The sequence below is a fragment of the Canis lupus genome, chromosome 17 (assembly GCF_003254725.2).
Source record: "Canis lupus dingo isolate Sandy chromosome 17, ASM325472v2, whole genome shotgun sequence".
In the NCBI taxonomy this organism is placed as follows: domain Eukaryota; kingdom Metazoa; phylum Chordata; class Mammalia; order Carnivora; family Canidae; genus Canis; species Canis lupus.
The window spans coordinates 61,159,541-61,172,744 of NC_064259.1; positions in this window are offsets into that span (position 1 = coordinate 61,159,541).

Here is a 13,204-nt window from a genome sequence, read left to right on the forward strand (position 1 = left end):
ACCACTGAGCCACGCAGATGCTCCTGAGTGGGTCTGAATAATCTTTTGTGTACTATAAGAATTTCTGGGGCATGATAAAATAAGAAATGCAAGGTGGTGGCCAATTTTGTTTGGAGCCAATGAGACAGAAATGTGTCTGAGTTTTGAAAACTTTGTTTAATGCCTTTATTTCTAACCTTAGTAGACCTCAGTTCTTTCTTTTGTGGAACATTAGTTAATGTCCACAAAATACAGATACTCATTTTCCCCCATCTCTTTTTGGGGTGAACTGTCTTTTCGTGCCAGTAGTCATTGTGTCTTTTTCTGTCACCATGCTGTAATAATAAAAGTAATCTATATTGCATGCTCATTTTGTGCTGAGGATATGCTGAGATTTTGCACGTATCATTTCTAATTATCAGAACAACACTGTGAGGTCATTATTATTATACCTATTTTTTGAGATGAGGAAACTGATAGTGATAGGGTGCATATAGTTATCCAGTGTGTAAGTTACAGAACCAAGAGTCAATCCCAGGTCATTCTGACTCCAACTCCCACATTATTTCCACTACCTCATGCAGCCGTGGGTGTGGAATTTTCTCCTTTTTTGTTAGGCTTATTTACTTTTTTAGTGTTTTAAGCATCAGTTTCTTTGAAAGTGCCCAAGTCCTGGGAGAACTTACTTGTGGAATCCATTGCAGGGGGAGCAGAAAGACTGCTGTGACATGTGTATAAGGTGGAGTCTAGAGAGTGGCAAGGATGGGGCAAGTTGGGATCTGAGATTTTGGTGACAGAGACCCAGATCTTGCAGATTCATATCAATATGGAGGGCAGTCTAGTGGTCTGCCCCAGGACTGTTTTCTTGACCATGGTTATGATCGTTATATTTTCATCAATTGCTTAGATGAAAATGTAGGCAGCTGGCAAACAATTTTGGGGTAGACTGAGGCCCAAGAAGATGTTAGCATGTCACACCACAGCTCAGATCTAATAGAAATGAACTCTGCTGCAATAAAAGTAAAATTCTGACTATGGATCTAAATTAAACTTCACAAAGATGGAATAGGAGTCATAAGTAAAAGTGGGGTACTGTGACAGGGAAGTGTGATATTGTAGTCAGAAACGTAATGCTATTTTAGGCTGCATTAAAAGAAGCACATTAGTTGAAACAGAGTAAGTGGTTGTGGTCTTCACTCAGCACTTTCCAGATTGTTGCTGTAGCTTTTTGTTCAGTTCTGATGATCACTTTTCAGTAGGGATGTGGACAATTTGTTATGTGTTCTGAGTAAAGTAAACAGGATGATTGGTCAGGTAGGTGGTAAAGGGAACTAAGTGAGAAGCAGATAGGAGATGAGTGTCTGTCTTCAGTTATAAGGGTGGCGTTAATAGAATTAGGATTATACGTGGGTTGTATAAAAAAGTCAGATAAATGGGTAGAAACTGTAGAGAAGCATATTTTGGCTTTATATAGGAAAGAACTTTTTAATTGAATTGTCTAAACAAGGGGAGAAATCTTTAGAGATACTGAGTTCCTTATCATTGCCTAGAGAATTTTGAATTATCCAAGAAGTTGGCAGTTAAGTAGTCTAGCCTCCTCATACTGTAGTTGACTAGAAGGGCCAATGTTGGAAAGTCAGGACCCAGGCCTCTAATTCAAGACTTTTCACTCTAAATCCTCTTTTAACCTCAGGTTACATCAGTTACAGGAGATGAGCATGAGACCAGGGGTATCTTGGATGGGGGTTAAGTAGAGGAATATTGGGTGAATGTCTGATAAATTCCTCTTTCAACCTAAGAGCTATGATTTTATTTATTTATTTATTTATTTATTTATTTATTTATTATTTTATTTTTTTTATTGGAGTTCAATTTGCCAACATATACCATAACATCCAGTGAAGAGCTATGATTTTATTATTCAGGTTGGTTTCTTTGCCTGACTTGATCCAGATGACTATTTGATCAGTGAAGTTTAATAGCTGTAGGGATAACAGAATTATCAATTACACTTTATAGTGTGAACAGGAAGATAGCACTTGGCTTTCCATATCCTCCTTTCTTCCAACATAGCTGATTCGTCTTGCATATTAGCTTTTTACTTTTGGAATCCCAAAGAATCCCCCCCCCCAAGCATTCAAAATCACTGACCATGAAACAGTGAACTCTGAGATGTGGGGCATCATCTCTATCTTCACAGAGAATTTATAATTTGTTTCATTGTTATCAGATGATGAAATGGTTTCAGAGGCATTTTAGGTACTCACAGTTACATATTGTGGCTGGCAGAATATGTTAAGGGGTGAAGAAAACTCCCCCAAAGTCAGGAGTTATTGACAAATCACAAATTACAGGATTTCAATGACAATCTTTCAATTGGTTGTCCCTCCCTTTTCCTATCCAAAAAGCATTGTGTTGCCATATGGCCTCTGGGCTGCTGATGTGGGTCAGATTGTCACAATTCAAGGGAACAGCCCTTTGAGATGGGTGACAAGCTGTGGGAGTGAAGGGGAGTTGGAATTTGTGGTTAGATGATTTCCTGCAGGAGCTGTAGTCATCTCCTGGGAGGTGCTGTTTGGGAACTTTTCCATGTTGAATATCGTCTTGGATTCCTTGGCATGGTAGTTGCTGTGTTCCTGTTTAGCCATACACTATGGGTCAGAATCTGGCAAGACTACCTCTATGTGTAGCTTGTATTTGCGAGGACAGTGGAGAAGGAAAGAAAGGTTGATACCAAAGGAAAATTTCAAGTTGCCTTCATTGACCTCAGAGTCTGCTTTCTTTAGCTTCTTCTGTGGTGTGTGTGTGTGTGTGTGTGTGTGAGAGAGAGAGAGAGAGAGAGAGAGAGTGAGACATAGAGATAGAGAGATGGAGAGACAGATGGAGAGAGGGAGGGAATGGATATTGGAGTGGGGGGAATGAAAATGAGAAAGAGCTTTTTCCAGACACAAGCAAGCCATTTAAAAAAATTTAATTCCAGGATAGTTAATATATAGTGTTCTATTCATTTCAGGTATACAATGTAGCGATTCAACAGTTCTATACATTACTTAGTACTTATCAAGTTAAGTGTACTCTTTTTTTTAAAAAAGTTTTATTTATTTATTCACGAGAGACACACAGAGAGAGGCAGAGACAAACGCAGAGGGAGAAGCAGGCTCCCTATAGGGACCCTGACGTGGGACTTGATCCCAGGACCCCGGGATCACGACCTCAGCCAAAGACATATGCTCAACCTCTGAGCTACACAGGTGCACCTTAAGTATATGTACTCTTAATATAAGCAAGTCTTTTTATGCTGGTCTGAATTGCCTCACAGCTTTTTGACATAGTCATGCCCAGGCACTCACGGACAGTTTTCTGAGGTATGGAGAAGACATAGTGTGTGTGTGTGTGCACGTGCACGTGTGCACACGTATAACACCTGGTATTCCAGCTACTGAAGATGCAGAAATCACACACACACACACACACACACACACACACACACAGTATGTGTGAAAGACAGTCACAGAGTAAGCAATGATTAAGGACAGGTCTTTTGAATAGTGGGGAAATCTTTGGAATGGTCATATCAGCAATGACTAGGATCAGCTGTAAAGGATGGGCCATCACCATTTCTCATCCCATAGAAACAATAAGTTGTGGTGACAGAGTGATATAGCACTAGAAAATGGGGGAAAAAAGACCTAGGAGCAAGCCAGGATGGAGATGTTATAGTCTTTCTGACCAGACTTTACCAGTCATTTGTTCACATAGGGTCTAATATAGGCCAGTAATTTCAAGTGAATGCGGAAGATCAGGAGGGCTAGAATTTTTTTAATTTTTTTTTTAATTTTTATTTATTTATGATAGTCACAGAGAGAGAGAGAGAGAGGCAGAGACACAGGCAAAGGGAGAAGCAGGCTCCATGCACTGGGAGCCCGATGTGGGATTCGATCCTGGGTCTCCAGAATCGTGCCCTGGGCCAAAGGCAGGCGCCAAACCGCTGCGCCACCCAGGGATCCTGAGCTAGAATTTTTAATAAGCACTTATTCCCCTTCTTACCTGCTCCCTTTACATGTAAGAATAGACAGACAAATGGGTAGACTAGAGTGTATTCTGGAAGGAAAACTTTTGCAGGTGTCAGGGAAGTTCAGATTAAGTATTCGAGATCATTCATTCCTTCAACAAATATTCATTACTAGCTGACTACTCCCCAGTCACCACACTTGTCACCAGCCTGTATCAGTAAAATCAGGCTCCCTGTCCTCAAGGAGTTCATAACCTAATGAAGAAAGCAGACAATATGACATGTGTTATAATATAGATATTTATAAATTACTATAGAAAGATGAGGAAGCAACTCATTCTCCTCTATTTTTAAAATTTCCCCTCAACCTTATTGAGGAATAATTGACAAATATAGGTGATAGTTATATATATATATTGAAGTTATATAATGTGATGATTTGATAAACAGAACAGTTACCAAGATCAAGATAAATAACACGTCTATCACCTCATGTATTTTCTCCTATTTACTTATAACCTATTCCCAGTGACCTTCAAGTATATGATGCTATATTATTAATTATAGTCACCATGTTGTACATTAGATACTCAGAACTTATTCTTTTTATAACTAAAAATTTGTACCTTTTGACCTACATCTCTCCATTCCCTGCCACCCCTCTCCCCCAGTTCCTGGCAACCACCATTCTGTCCTCTGTTTTTATGAAATTGACTTTTTGAAAGATTCTATATGTAAGTGATACTATACAGTATGTGTCTTTCTCTGTCTTGATTTTGTTACTTCGCATAATATTCTCCAGGTTCACCTATTTTGTTGCAAATGGAAGGAGTTCCTTTTTTTAATGGCTGAATAATATTATATCATAAGTTTATGCCACATTTTCTTTATCCATCCATCTGCTGAAGGACATTTAGGTTGTTTCCATATCTTGTATATTATGGATAATACTTCAATGAACATGAGAGTACAGATATTTCTTGGAGATACTAATTTCATTTCCTAGGAATTGCGTGGGGTTGCTTGATCATCTGGTAGTTTTATCTTTAATTTTTTGAGGAATTGCCATAATGTTTTCCATAGTGGCTGTGCCAATTTACATTTCATACCTATATAAAAATTCTCTTTTTCTACATCCTCAGTAACATTTGTTATCTTGTCTTTTTGATAATAGCTATTCTAAAAGGTGTGAAGAGATAGCTTGTTGTGGTTTTGATTTGCATTTCCTGATGATTAGTGATGTTGAAACTTTTCATGTACCTGTTGACCATCTGTATGTCTTCTTCAGATCCTTTGCCAATTTTTAAATTGGATTATTTGCTTTTATTTTTGCTTTTAACTTTTATGAACTCTTTATTGTTTTAATATTAACTCCTTATTAGATATATGGTTTGCAAACATTTTCTCCCATTCTATAGTTTGCCTTTCAGTTTATTACTTGTTTCTTTTGCTGTGCAGAAGCTCTTTAGTTTGATTTAGTCCTGCTTGTTTATTTTAGCTCATTCCCTTTTAGAAGATCCAGAGGAGGTGATATTTGAACTGATCTTTAAAGAGTGAACTTTTGGATCGTAGAGGAGAAAACAGAGGAAGGTGGACATGGAAGACTATATGGAAAGGCCTCAAAAGCCATGCTAAATGATGTGGATGTTATCTTATTTATACTGGAAAGTAACTACAAATTTTTTAAGTAGAAAAATGAGTGACAGGACCAGATTTTTATTTAGCAAAAATAACTCTACTGAGAATATAAATGGTGAATAGAGTAGTACTGCAAGGATGCAGGCAACTTGAGAAAAGGAGGGAGAAAATGAGGTTTCAGACCAAAGTATTGGCAGTGGTATTGAAGGGGAGAGATATTCAGAAGTGGAGCTTGACAATGCATTGGACAATGGAGACTGAGAGAGGGTACAGAAAAAGGAGCAATAAGTCAGAGTCTTGGGCAGCAGCTGGTGGAATCAGACCGGTTAGGAAGAGGCAATCTCAATAGAGTAGGGTCTGACAGGTGGACAGAACTCAATGATTAAGAAACCAGGAACAGGAGATTTAGATGGACAAGGGATGGGTAGTTGGTACCAACAACAGGACCCTAAAGTTCAACTTTCAGGATTTTAATTTTGGAGTAGAGAAGACAAAAAAATAAGGAAGAGTTTCTATTATGAGACACTCAAGGACAAAGAACCAGACAGGGATCTTGTTATATAACTGAGAGGCATCAAAGACAAGTTATCAGCACAGGTGATCTAATGTTGATACTGAGGTCTGGGAAACTTCCATCCTTAAATTCCTTCTGCAGAAGGTCAGTACTTAGATGGGTGATGGGGAATCTGTACTTCTAGTAGTTGAAGACCTCCCATTTGCTCTGTACCCACTTTTTATCAACTTAGACTTTAGTGCCCCCACCCTTTGCAAGTCTCCTGGTTATTTATCCACAATTTCCTACCTATCCCTTGTAATTAGGCAGATGATTGATTGATAATCCCTATAAGTATTGGTGTAGCTAGCTCCAGACTGACTACACAATACATACACCAAGGCATAGCCAGGGAAATATCCAGGATGGTGTATGTGGCTTAGCTGCAGGACCAACAGGGCTGCATAATCAAATCATTTGGGAACTGATGGGTTCAGAAGTGAACATCAGAACCAGTCTGGAGTTATACTGGCATATTATTTACAATTTCTGCTTATAGCGAAAGTTAGAAACAGTCATGCAGGTCTCTAAAGTATCTTAAGAGTCATTGAAACCCAAGCCTCCAAAGTCTTTAAAGTATGACTATGAAACTAGTGATACTCTTCTTTTTAACGTCCTAGATTTTCATCAGTGGTGATCTTGTTGAAGTAGAAGTAAACTCTTGCCTCACCAACACTTCTTCTTTATCAGCATTGCCTTAGTATTACCAGGTTTTCTCAGTCTTTTAGAGGATTCATTTCAGGGATTTATCTTTTTCAGGATATCCAGGTAACTTAGGACAAAGTCTCCTGGGCAATTTCAGATAGCTTTTTGTAGGATCCCACCTAGTTTATTATCAAATCAGCATATCAGTCTGATACCCATATATTTTGTCTGCAGTTTTTTTCAGGATGACTTTTTTTTTTTTGCTGTCCTATGGAATTCCTTGAGAAATTGAGGTAGTTTTTGTTTTCAATTTTTGTTTAATAACTTTAATCCATATTTCCCTGATTGTACTTCTTATTTATTATTTATTAATTTTTTATTTAAATTCTAGTTGGTTAACATATAATGTAGTATTGGTTTCAGGAGTAGAATTTAGTGATTCATCACTTACATACAATACCCAGTGCTCATCACAAGTGCCCTCCTTAATACCCATCACCCATCTAGCCTATCACCCACCTGCTTCCCTACATCAACTCTGTTTGTTCTCTATCATTAAGAGTCTCTTATAGTTTGTTTCCCCGATTCTACCTCTTTAACTTATTCTATAATTTTTCTTTCTTTAAAAAATGTTTATTTATTTATTTGAAAGAGAGAGAGAGAGAGAGAGAAGGAGAGAGAGAGGAGAGAGAGACAGATGAGTAGAAAAGGACAAATAGACTGCATGCTGAGTGTGGAACCCAATGTAGGACTTGATTTCATGACCTTGAGATCATGACCTGAGCTGAAATAAAAAATCAGGTTCTCAAGGGCGCCTGGGTGGCTCAGTGCTTGTGCATCTGCCTTCAGCTCAGGGTGTGATCTTGGGGTCCTGGGATTGAGTCCTGCATCTTGGGATTCTGCCTATGTCTCTGTCTCTCTCTCTCTGTGTTTCTCATCAATAATTAAATAAAATCTTTAAAACAAAAGTTGATTCTCAACCAACTGAGTTACCCAGGCACCCCCATTCTATCTCTTTTCTAATTAGAACATCAATTACTCTTGCAAAGTGTACTCTGGCAGCAATTAATATATATTTATGTTTAGAACAATTCACAGAAAACTGCTTGCAGTTCTTTTTTACAGATTTAATAATTCAGCCAATTGTTTTATTTTCCCCATGAAATTCCAAAGTATAAGAATTTTTTAGGTGAGGTATATGAAATGATTGGATTCAAATAACACTGTGGTCACAGTATCAGAGCCCCAGTTAATGCCAAGATCACAAAATCCATGGTATAGTGTTGAGAGCACAGTGTTGCAACAGAACAGACTTGCCTCTGATTGTTGGCTCCTCCAGTTATCTGGTCTGTGACTGAGCAAATTTCTTAACCTCCCTGAGCCTGTTTCCTCATCTTTAAAGTAAGGATGATAATGCATACCTTGCATGGTTGTCAAGGTTATTAAATGAATTCTATACAATGGTCTGGCACTATGCCTGAAATTATAGCAGGTGTTCAATAAATGGTAATTACTAATATTATGTGATTATGAAATCTTATGGAATTAGAACCCAATGCATTCTTTTTTAAAGGCATCCTTATTTTAATTTAATTTTTGCATGTGTACGGTTTCCATCAATAGAGAAGAGCAGAAAATATATATCTTTTTTCTTTTTCAAGGACTTCTTCCAAAGTTGACCCCCCTTTCCCTGAGATTATGGAAGTTACTGAAGGTTCTTTAGGGAGGAATATGACCTGTTGTGTTCCTTTACTAACTCTAGGAGATTGAGGAGAAGATTTTCATCTATTTTAGGAAAAGAGTAGCTTTAGACAAATAGTGAATAATAAATGTAAATACCAAAAAGTTGCTGAAAATTACTCCAGATGCTTTTTGTATACATTCTACCTTCTACAACAGTCCTTGATTTTCATGTGGGTGTTTACCCACTGCCCACTTTTACTCCATGTGGTTGTGGTGGAGTGGAGGGCCTGCTTTTGACTTGAAGGGTGAAGAATACTACTTGGCTATTACTAGGCGGTAGTGAGTGGGCATATAACCTGAGTTGACTAAGGCAGAGTAGATTTCAGGACACTTGTGGGAACTGCCATGAAGGAGAAATCATTCCATACTCCCCCACCCTTGAGATTTGAGCCCAGAAATGTGTAGGTTGAGCTGCTGCAGCCATCTTTTGAGTGTATGCCAACAGTCTGCCTGAAAATGGAGTCAGCCGAGAGAAAAGCAAAGCTGAGAGACTGAGGGACTCATTCAACCCTGATGATACCCTTTGAGCCTCTGACTGAGTATTGCCTGCAAGTTCCATCCAGAACTTTTTGAATTATGTGAACCAATACATTCGCCTTTTTATTTATCAAAGTTTGAGTTGAATTTTTCTATTACTTCAAATGAAAGTGGAACTAACTGATAGAATTGCTAATTGCTTTTTACTGTGTTCCACATTTATAGTAATTGTTAAAAAACACCAAGATAACCAGGGTATGTCAAGGAAAGGGTAGTAATAGAGAGAGGGGAGAAGGGGAATGAACAAACCTTCCCCAAAATTCTTTCATGGCTCCCCTTTTCCTACAAATACTGAACCAATATCAATCACATTATGCTTTATTTTTTGATAAATTCATCTGGGAGCAAGAAAAATGGTCTGTCTGGGGATGTTGGAGGCCTGTTTCTAAGACCTTCTGCCAAAATAGGACTGTGAGTCTATGGCTGTGACTGTGAGTCAAGTATGAGAACTACCTGGATGTCTAAGCATGGTTCTTGCTTTAGAAAATTATTTAACTGCCCCTTTGTCTAACTTTCCTTTTATCTTCTCAAGCCAGAGATCCAGAACTGATTTGTTCTTAGGTCTTCTATTCTCTCCCAGCACCCAGGACACCAACGCCTATTTTAAAATTCTAGTTGTAGAGATTTGAGTAGACCATATTACTCACTTCATTGCATATTTTATTATTAGTCTATGCAGATTCTTTTTTGGAGTGGCTATTTGATTAACTATTTACATTCTTCACACTCATTCCTTTATACCTTTTCCACCAGACAATTGTTCTAATTGTAATATAGCTTGAAATCTGGAATTGTGATGCCTCCAATCTTGTTTTTCTTTTTCAACATTACTTTGGCTACTGAGGGTCTTTTGTACTCAACCCTAATGAGTTTACCGTGTATCTCTTAATTTGTATGGGTTCCTTAGAATATGCATAATCAAGAAATCTAGGAATAAACCTAACTAAAGAGGTAAAGGATCTATACTCTTAAACCTCTTGAATACATATGGAAAAAAATCAAAGAGAACACACACACACAAACAAAATTCCATGCTCATGGATAGGAAGAACAAACATTGTTAAAATGCTTATACTACCCAAAGAATCTACACATTTGATAGAATCCCTGACAATATCAGTGAGGGTGACAAAACATGAGAGATACTTAACTCTGGGAAACGAACAAGGGGTAGTGGAAAGGGAGGTGGGCGGGGGGCTGGGGTGACTGTGTGATGGGCACTGAGGGGGGCACTTGGCGGGATGAGCACTGGGTGTTATGCTATATGTTGGCAAATTGAACTCCAATAAAAAAATCAAAAAACAAAACAAAACAAAAAACAAAAATACCACCAGCATTTTTCACAGAGCTAGAACAATCAATCCTAAAATTTTTGTGGGGTCACAAAAGACCCTCAGTAGCCAAAGTAATGTTGAAAAAGAAAAACAAGATTGGAGGCATCACAATTCCAGATTTCAAGCTATATTACAAAGTTGTACAGGCATAGAAACAGACACATAGATCAATGGAACAGAATAGAAAATCCAGAAATGGACCTCCAACCTTATGGTCAATTTATCTTTGACAAACCAGGAAATACTATCCAATGGAGAAAACATAGTCTCTTCAAAAAATGAGGGAAAACTGGACAGCAATGTACAGAAGAATGAAACGGTGTCACTTTCTTACAGCATGAACTCAAAATGAATGAAAGACCTCAGTGTGAGACAAGAATCCATCAAAACCCTGGAGGAGAATACAAGAAGCAACCTCTTTGACCTTGGCCACAGCAACTTATTATATTAGACACATTGCCAGAGGCAAGGTACACAAGAGCAAAAATGAACTATTGGGACCTCATCAAGATAAACAGATTCTGCACAGCGAAGGAAACAATTAACAAAATTAAAAGGCAGCCTACAGAATGGGAGAAGGTTTTTGCAAATGACATATCTGATAAAAGGTTAGTATCCAAAATCTAGAAAGAATTTATCAAACTCAACACCCAGAAAACAAATAATCTAGTTAAAAGATGGGCAGAAGACATGAATAGACACTTTTCAAAAGAAGACATCCAGATGGCCTACAGACGCATGAAAAGATGCTGAACACCACTCATCATCAGGACAATACAAATCAAAACTGCAATGAGATATTACCTCACACCTGTCAGGATGGCTAAAATTAACAACACAGGAAATAACATGTATTGGTGAGTATGCAGAGAAATGGGAACCCTCTTGTACTGTTGGTGGGAATGCAAATTGGTGCAGCCACTCTGAAGAACAGTTTGGAGATTCTTCAAAAAGTTAAAAATAGGCCTATCCTTATAACCCAGGAATAGCACAACTAGGTATTTACCCAAAACATACAAAAATACAGATTTGATAGCAAGACTTACCAAAAAGAAATGAGAAACGACTCAAATAAATAAAATTATGAATGAAAGAGGAGAGATCACAACCAACACAAAAGAAATACAAACAATTATAAGAAAATATTATGAGCAATTTTATGTCAACAAACTGACAATCTGGAATAAATTGATAAATTCCTGGAGACATAAACTACCAAAACTGAAACAGGAAAAATATAAAACTGATTAGGTTCATAACCAGCAAAGAAATCAAATCAGCAATCAAAACTCTTCCAACAAACAAGAGTACAGGCCCAGATGGCCTCCCAAAAGAATTCTACCAAACATTTAAAGAATTAGTATCTATTCTTCTGAAACTGTTTCAAAACATAGAAATGGAAGGAAAGTTTCTAAATTCCTTCTATGAGGCCAGCATTACCTTGATCCCCAAACTAAAAAATCCATCAAAAAGGGGAATTACAGACCAATATCCCTGATGAACATGGATGCCAAAATTCTCACCTGGATACTAGCAAATAGGATCCAACAGTACATTAAAAGGATTATTTACCATGACCAAGGGGCACTTATTCTTGGGCTACAAGGGTGTTTCAACATCCATAAATCAATCAAAGTGATACATCATATTAATAAAAGAAAGGACAAGAATCATATGATTTGCTTAATTGATGCAGAAAAGGCATTGAGAAAAAAAAAGAGCATCCTTTCTTGATTAAAACTCTCCACCATGTAGGGACAGAGGGAATATACCTCAATATCATAAAAGCCGTATGCAAAAACCCACAGCAAATATCATCCTCAACAGGGAAAAACTGAGAGCTTTCCCTGTAAGTTCAGGAACACAACAGGGAAGTCTCTCACCACTGTTGTTCAACATAATACTGGAAGTCCTAGCCTCAGCAATCAGACAACAAAAAGGAATAAAAGGCATCCAAAACAGCAAAGAAGTCAAACTTTCACTCTTCACAGATCACATGATACCCCATGTGGAAAACTCAAAAGACTCCACCCAGAAACTCCTAGAATTTCTAGGAGGAATTCTTCACACAGGAATTTAGCAAAGTGGCAGGATATAAAATCAACAGAACATGAAGACACCTAACTCTGGTAAATGAACTAGAGGTGGTGGAAGGGGAGGAGGGCGGGGGGTGGGGGTGACTGGGTGACGGGCACTGAGGGGGGCACTTGACGGGATGAGCACTGGGTGTTATTCTGTATGTTGGCAAATTGAACATCAATAAAAAATAAATTTATTATTTAAAAAATGCACAGAAGTGGGTTGCACTTCTATATACTAACAGTGAGGCAGAAGAAAAAAAAAATCAAAGAATCAATCCTATTTACCATTGCACCAAAATGCATAAGATCCCTAGGAATAAACCTAACCAAAATGGTAAAGGATCTGTATTCTGAAAACTATAGAACACTTAAGAAAGAAATGGAGGAAGACACAAATGGAAAAACATTCCATGATCATGGGTTGGAAGAACAAATATTGTTAAAATGCTTATGCTACTCAAAGCAATTTGCACATCCAATGCAATCCCTATCAATATACCATGGACGTTTTTCACAGAGTTGGAACAAATAATTCTAAGATTTGTTTGGAACTAGAAAAGATCCTAAATAGCCAAAGTAATGTTGAAAAAGAAAACCAAACCGGGGGCACCATAGTTCCAGAATTCAAGCTGTATTACAAAGCTGCAGTCATCAAGACAGTATGGTACTGTCACAAAAACAA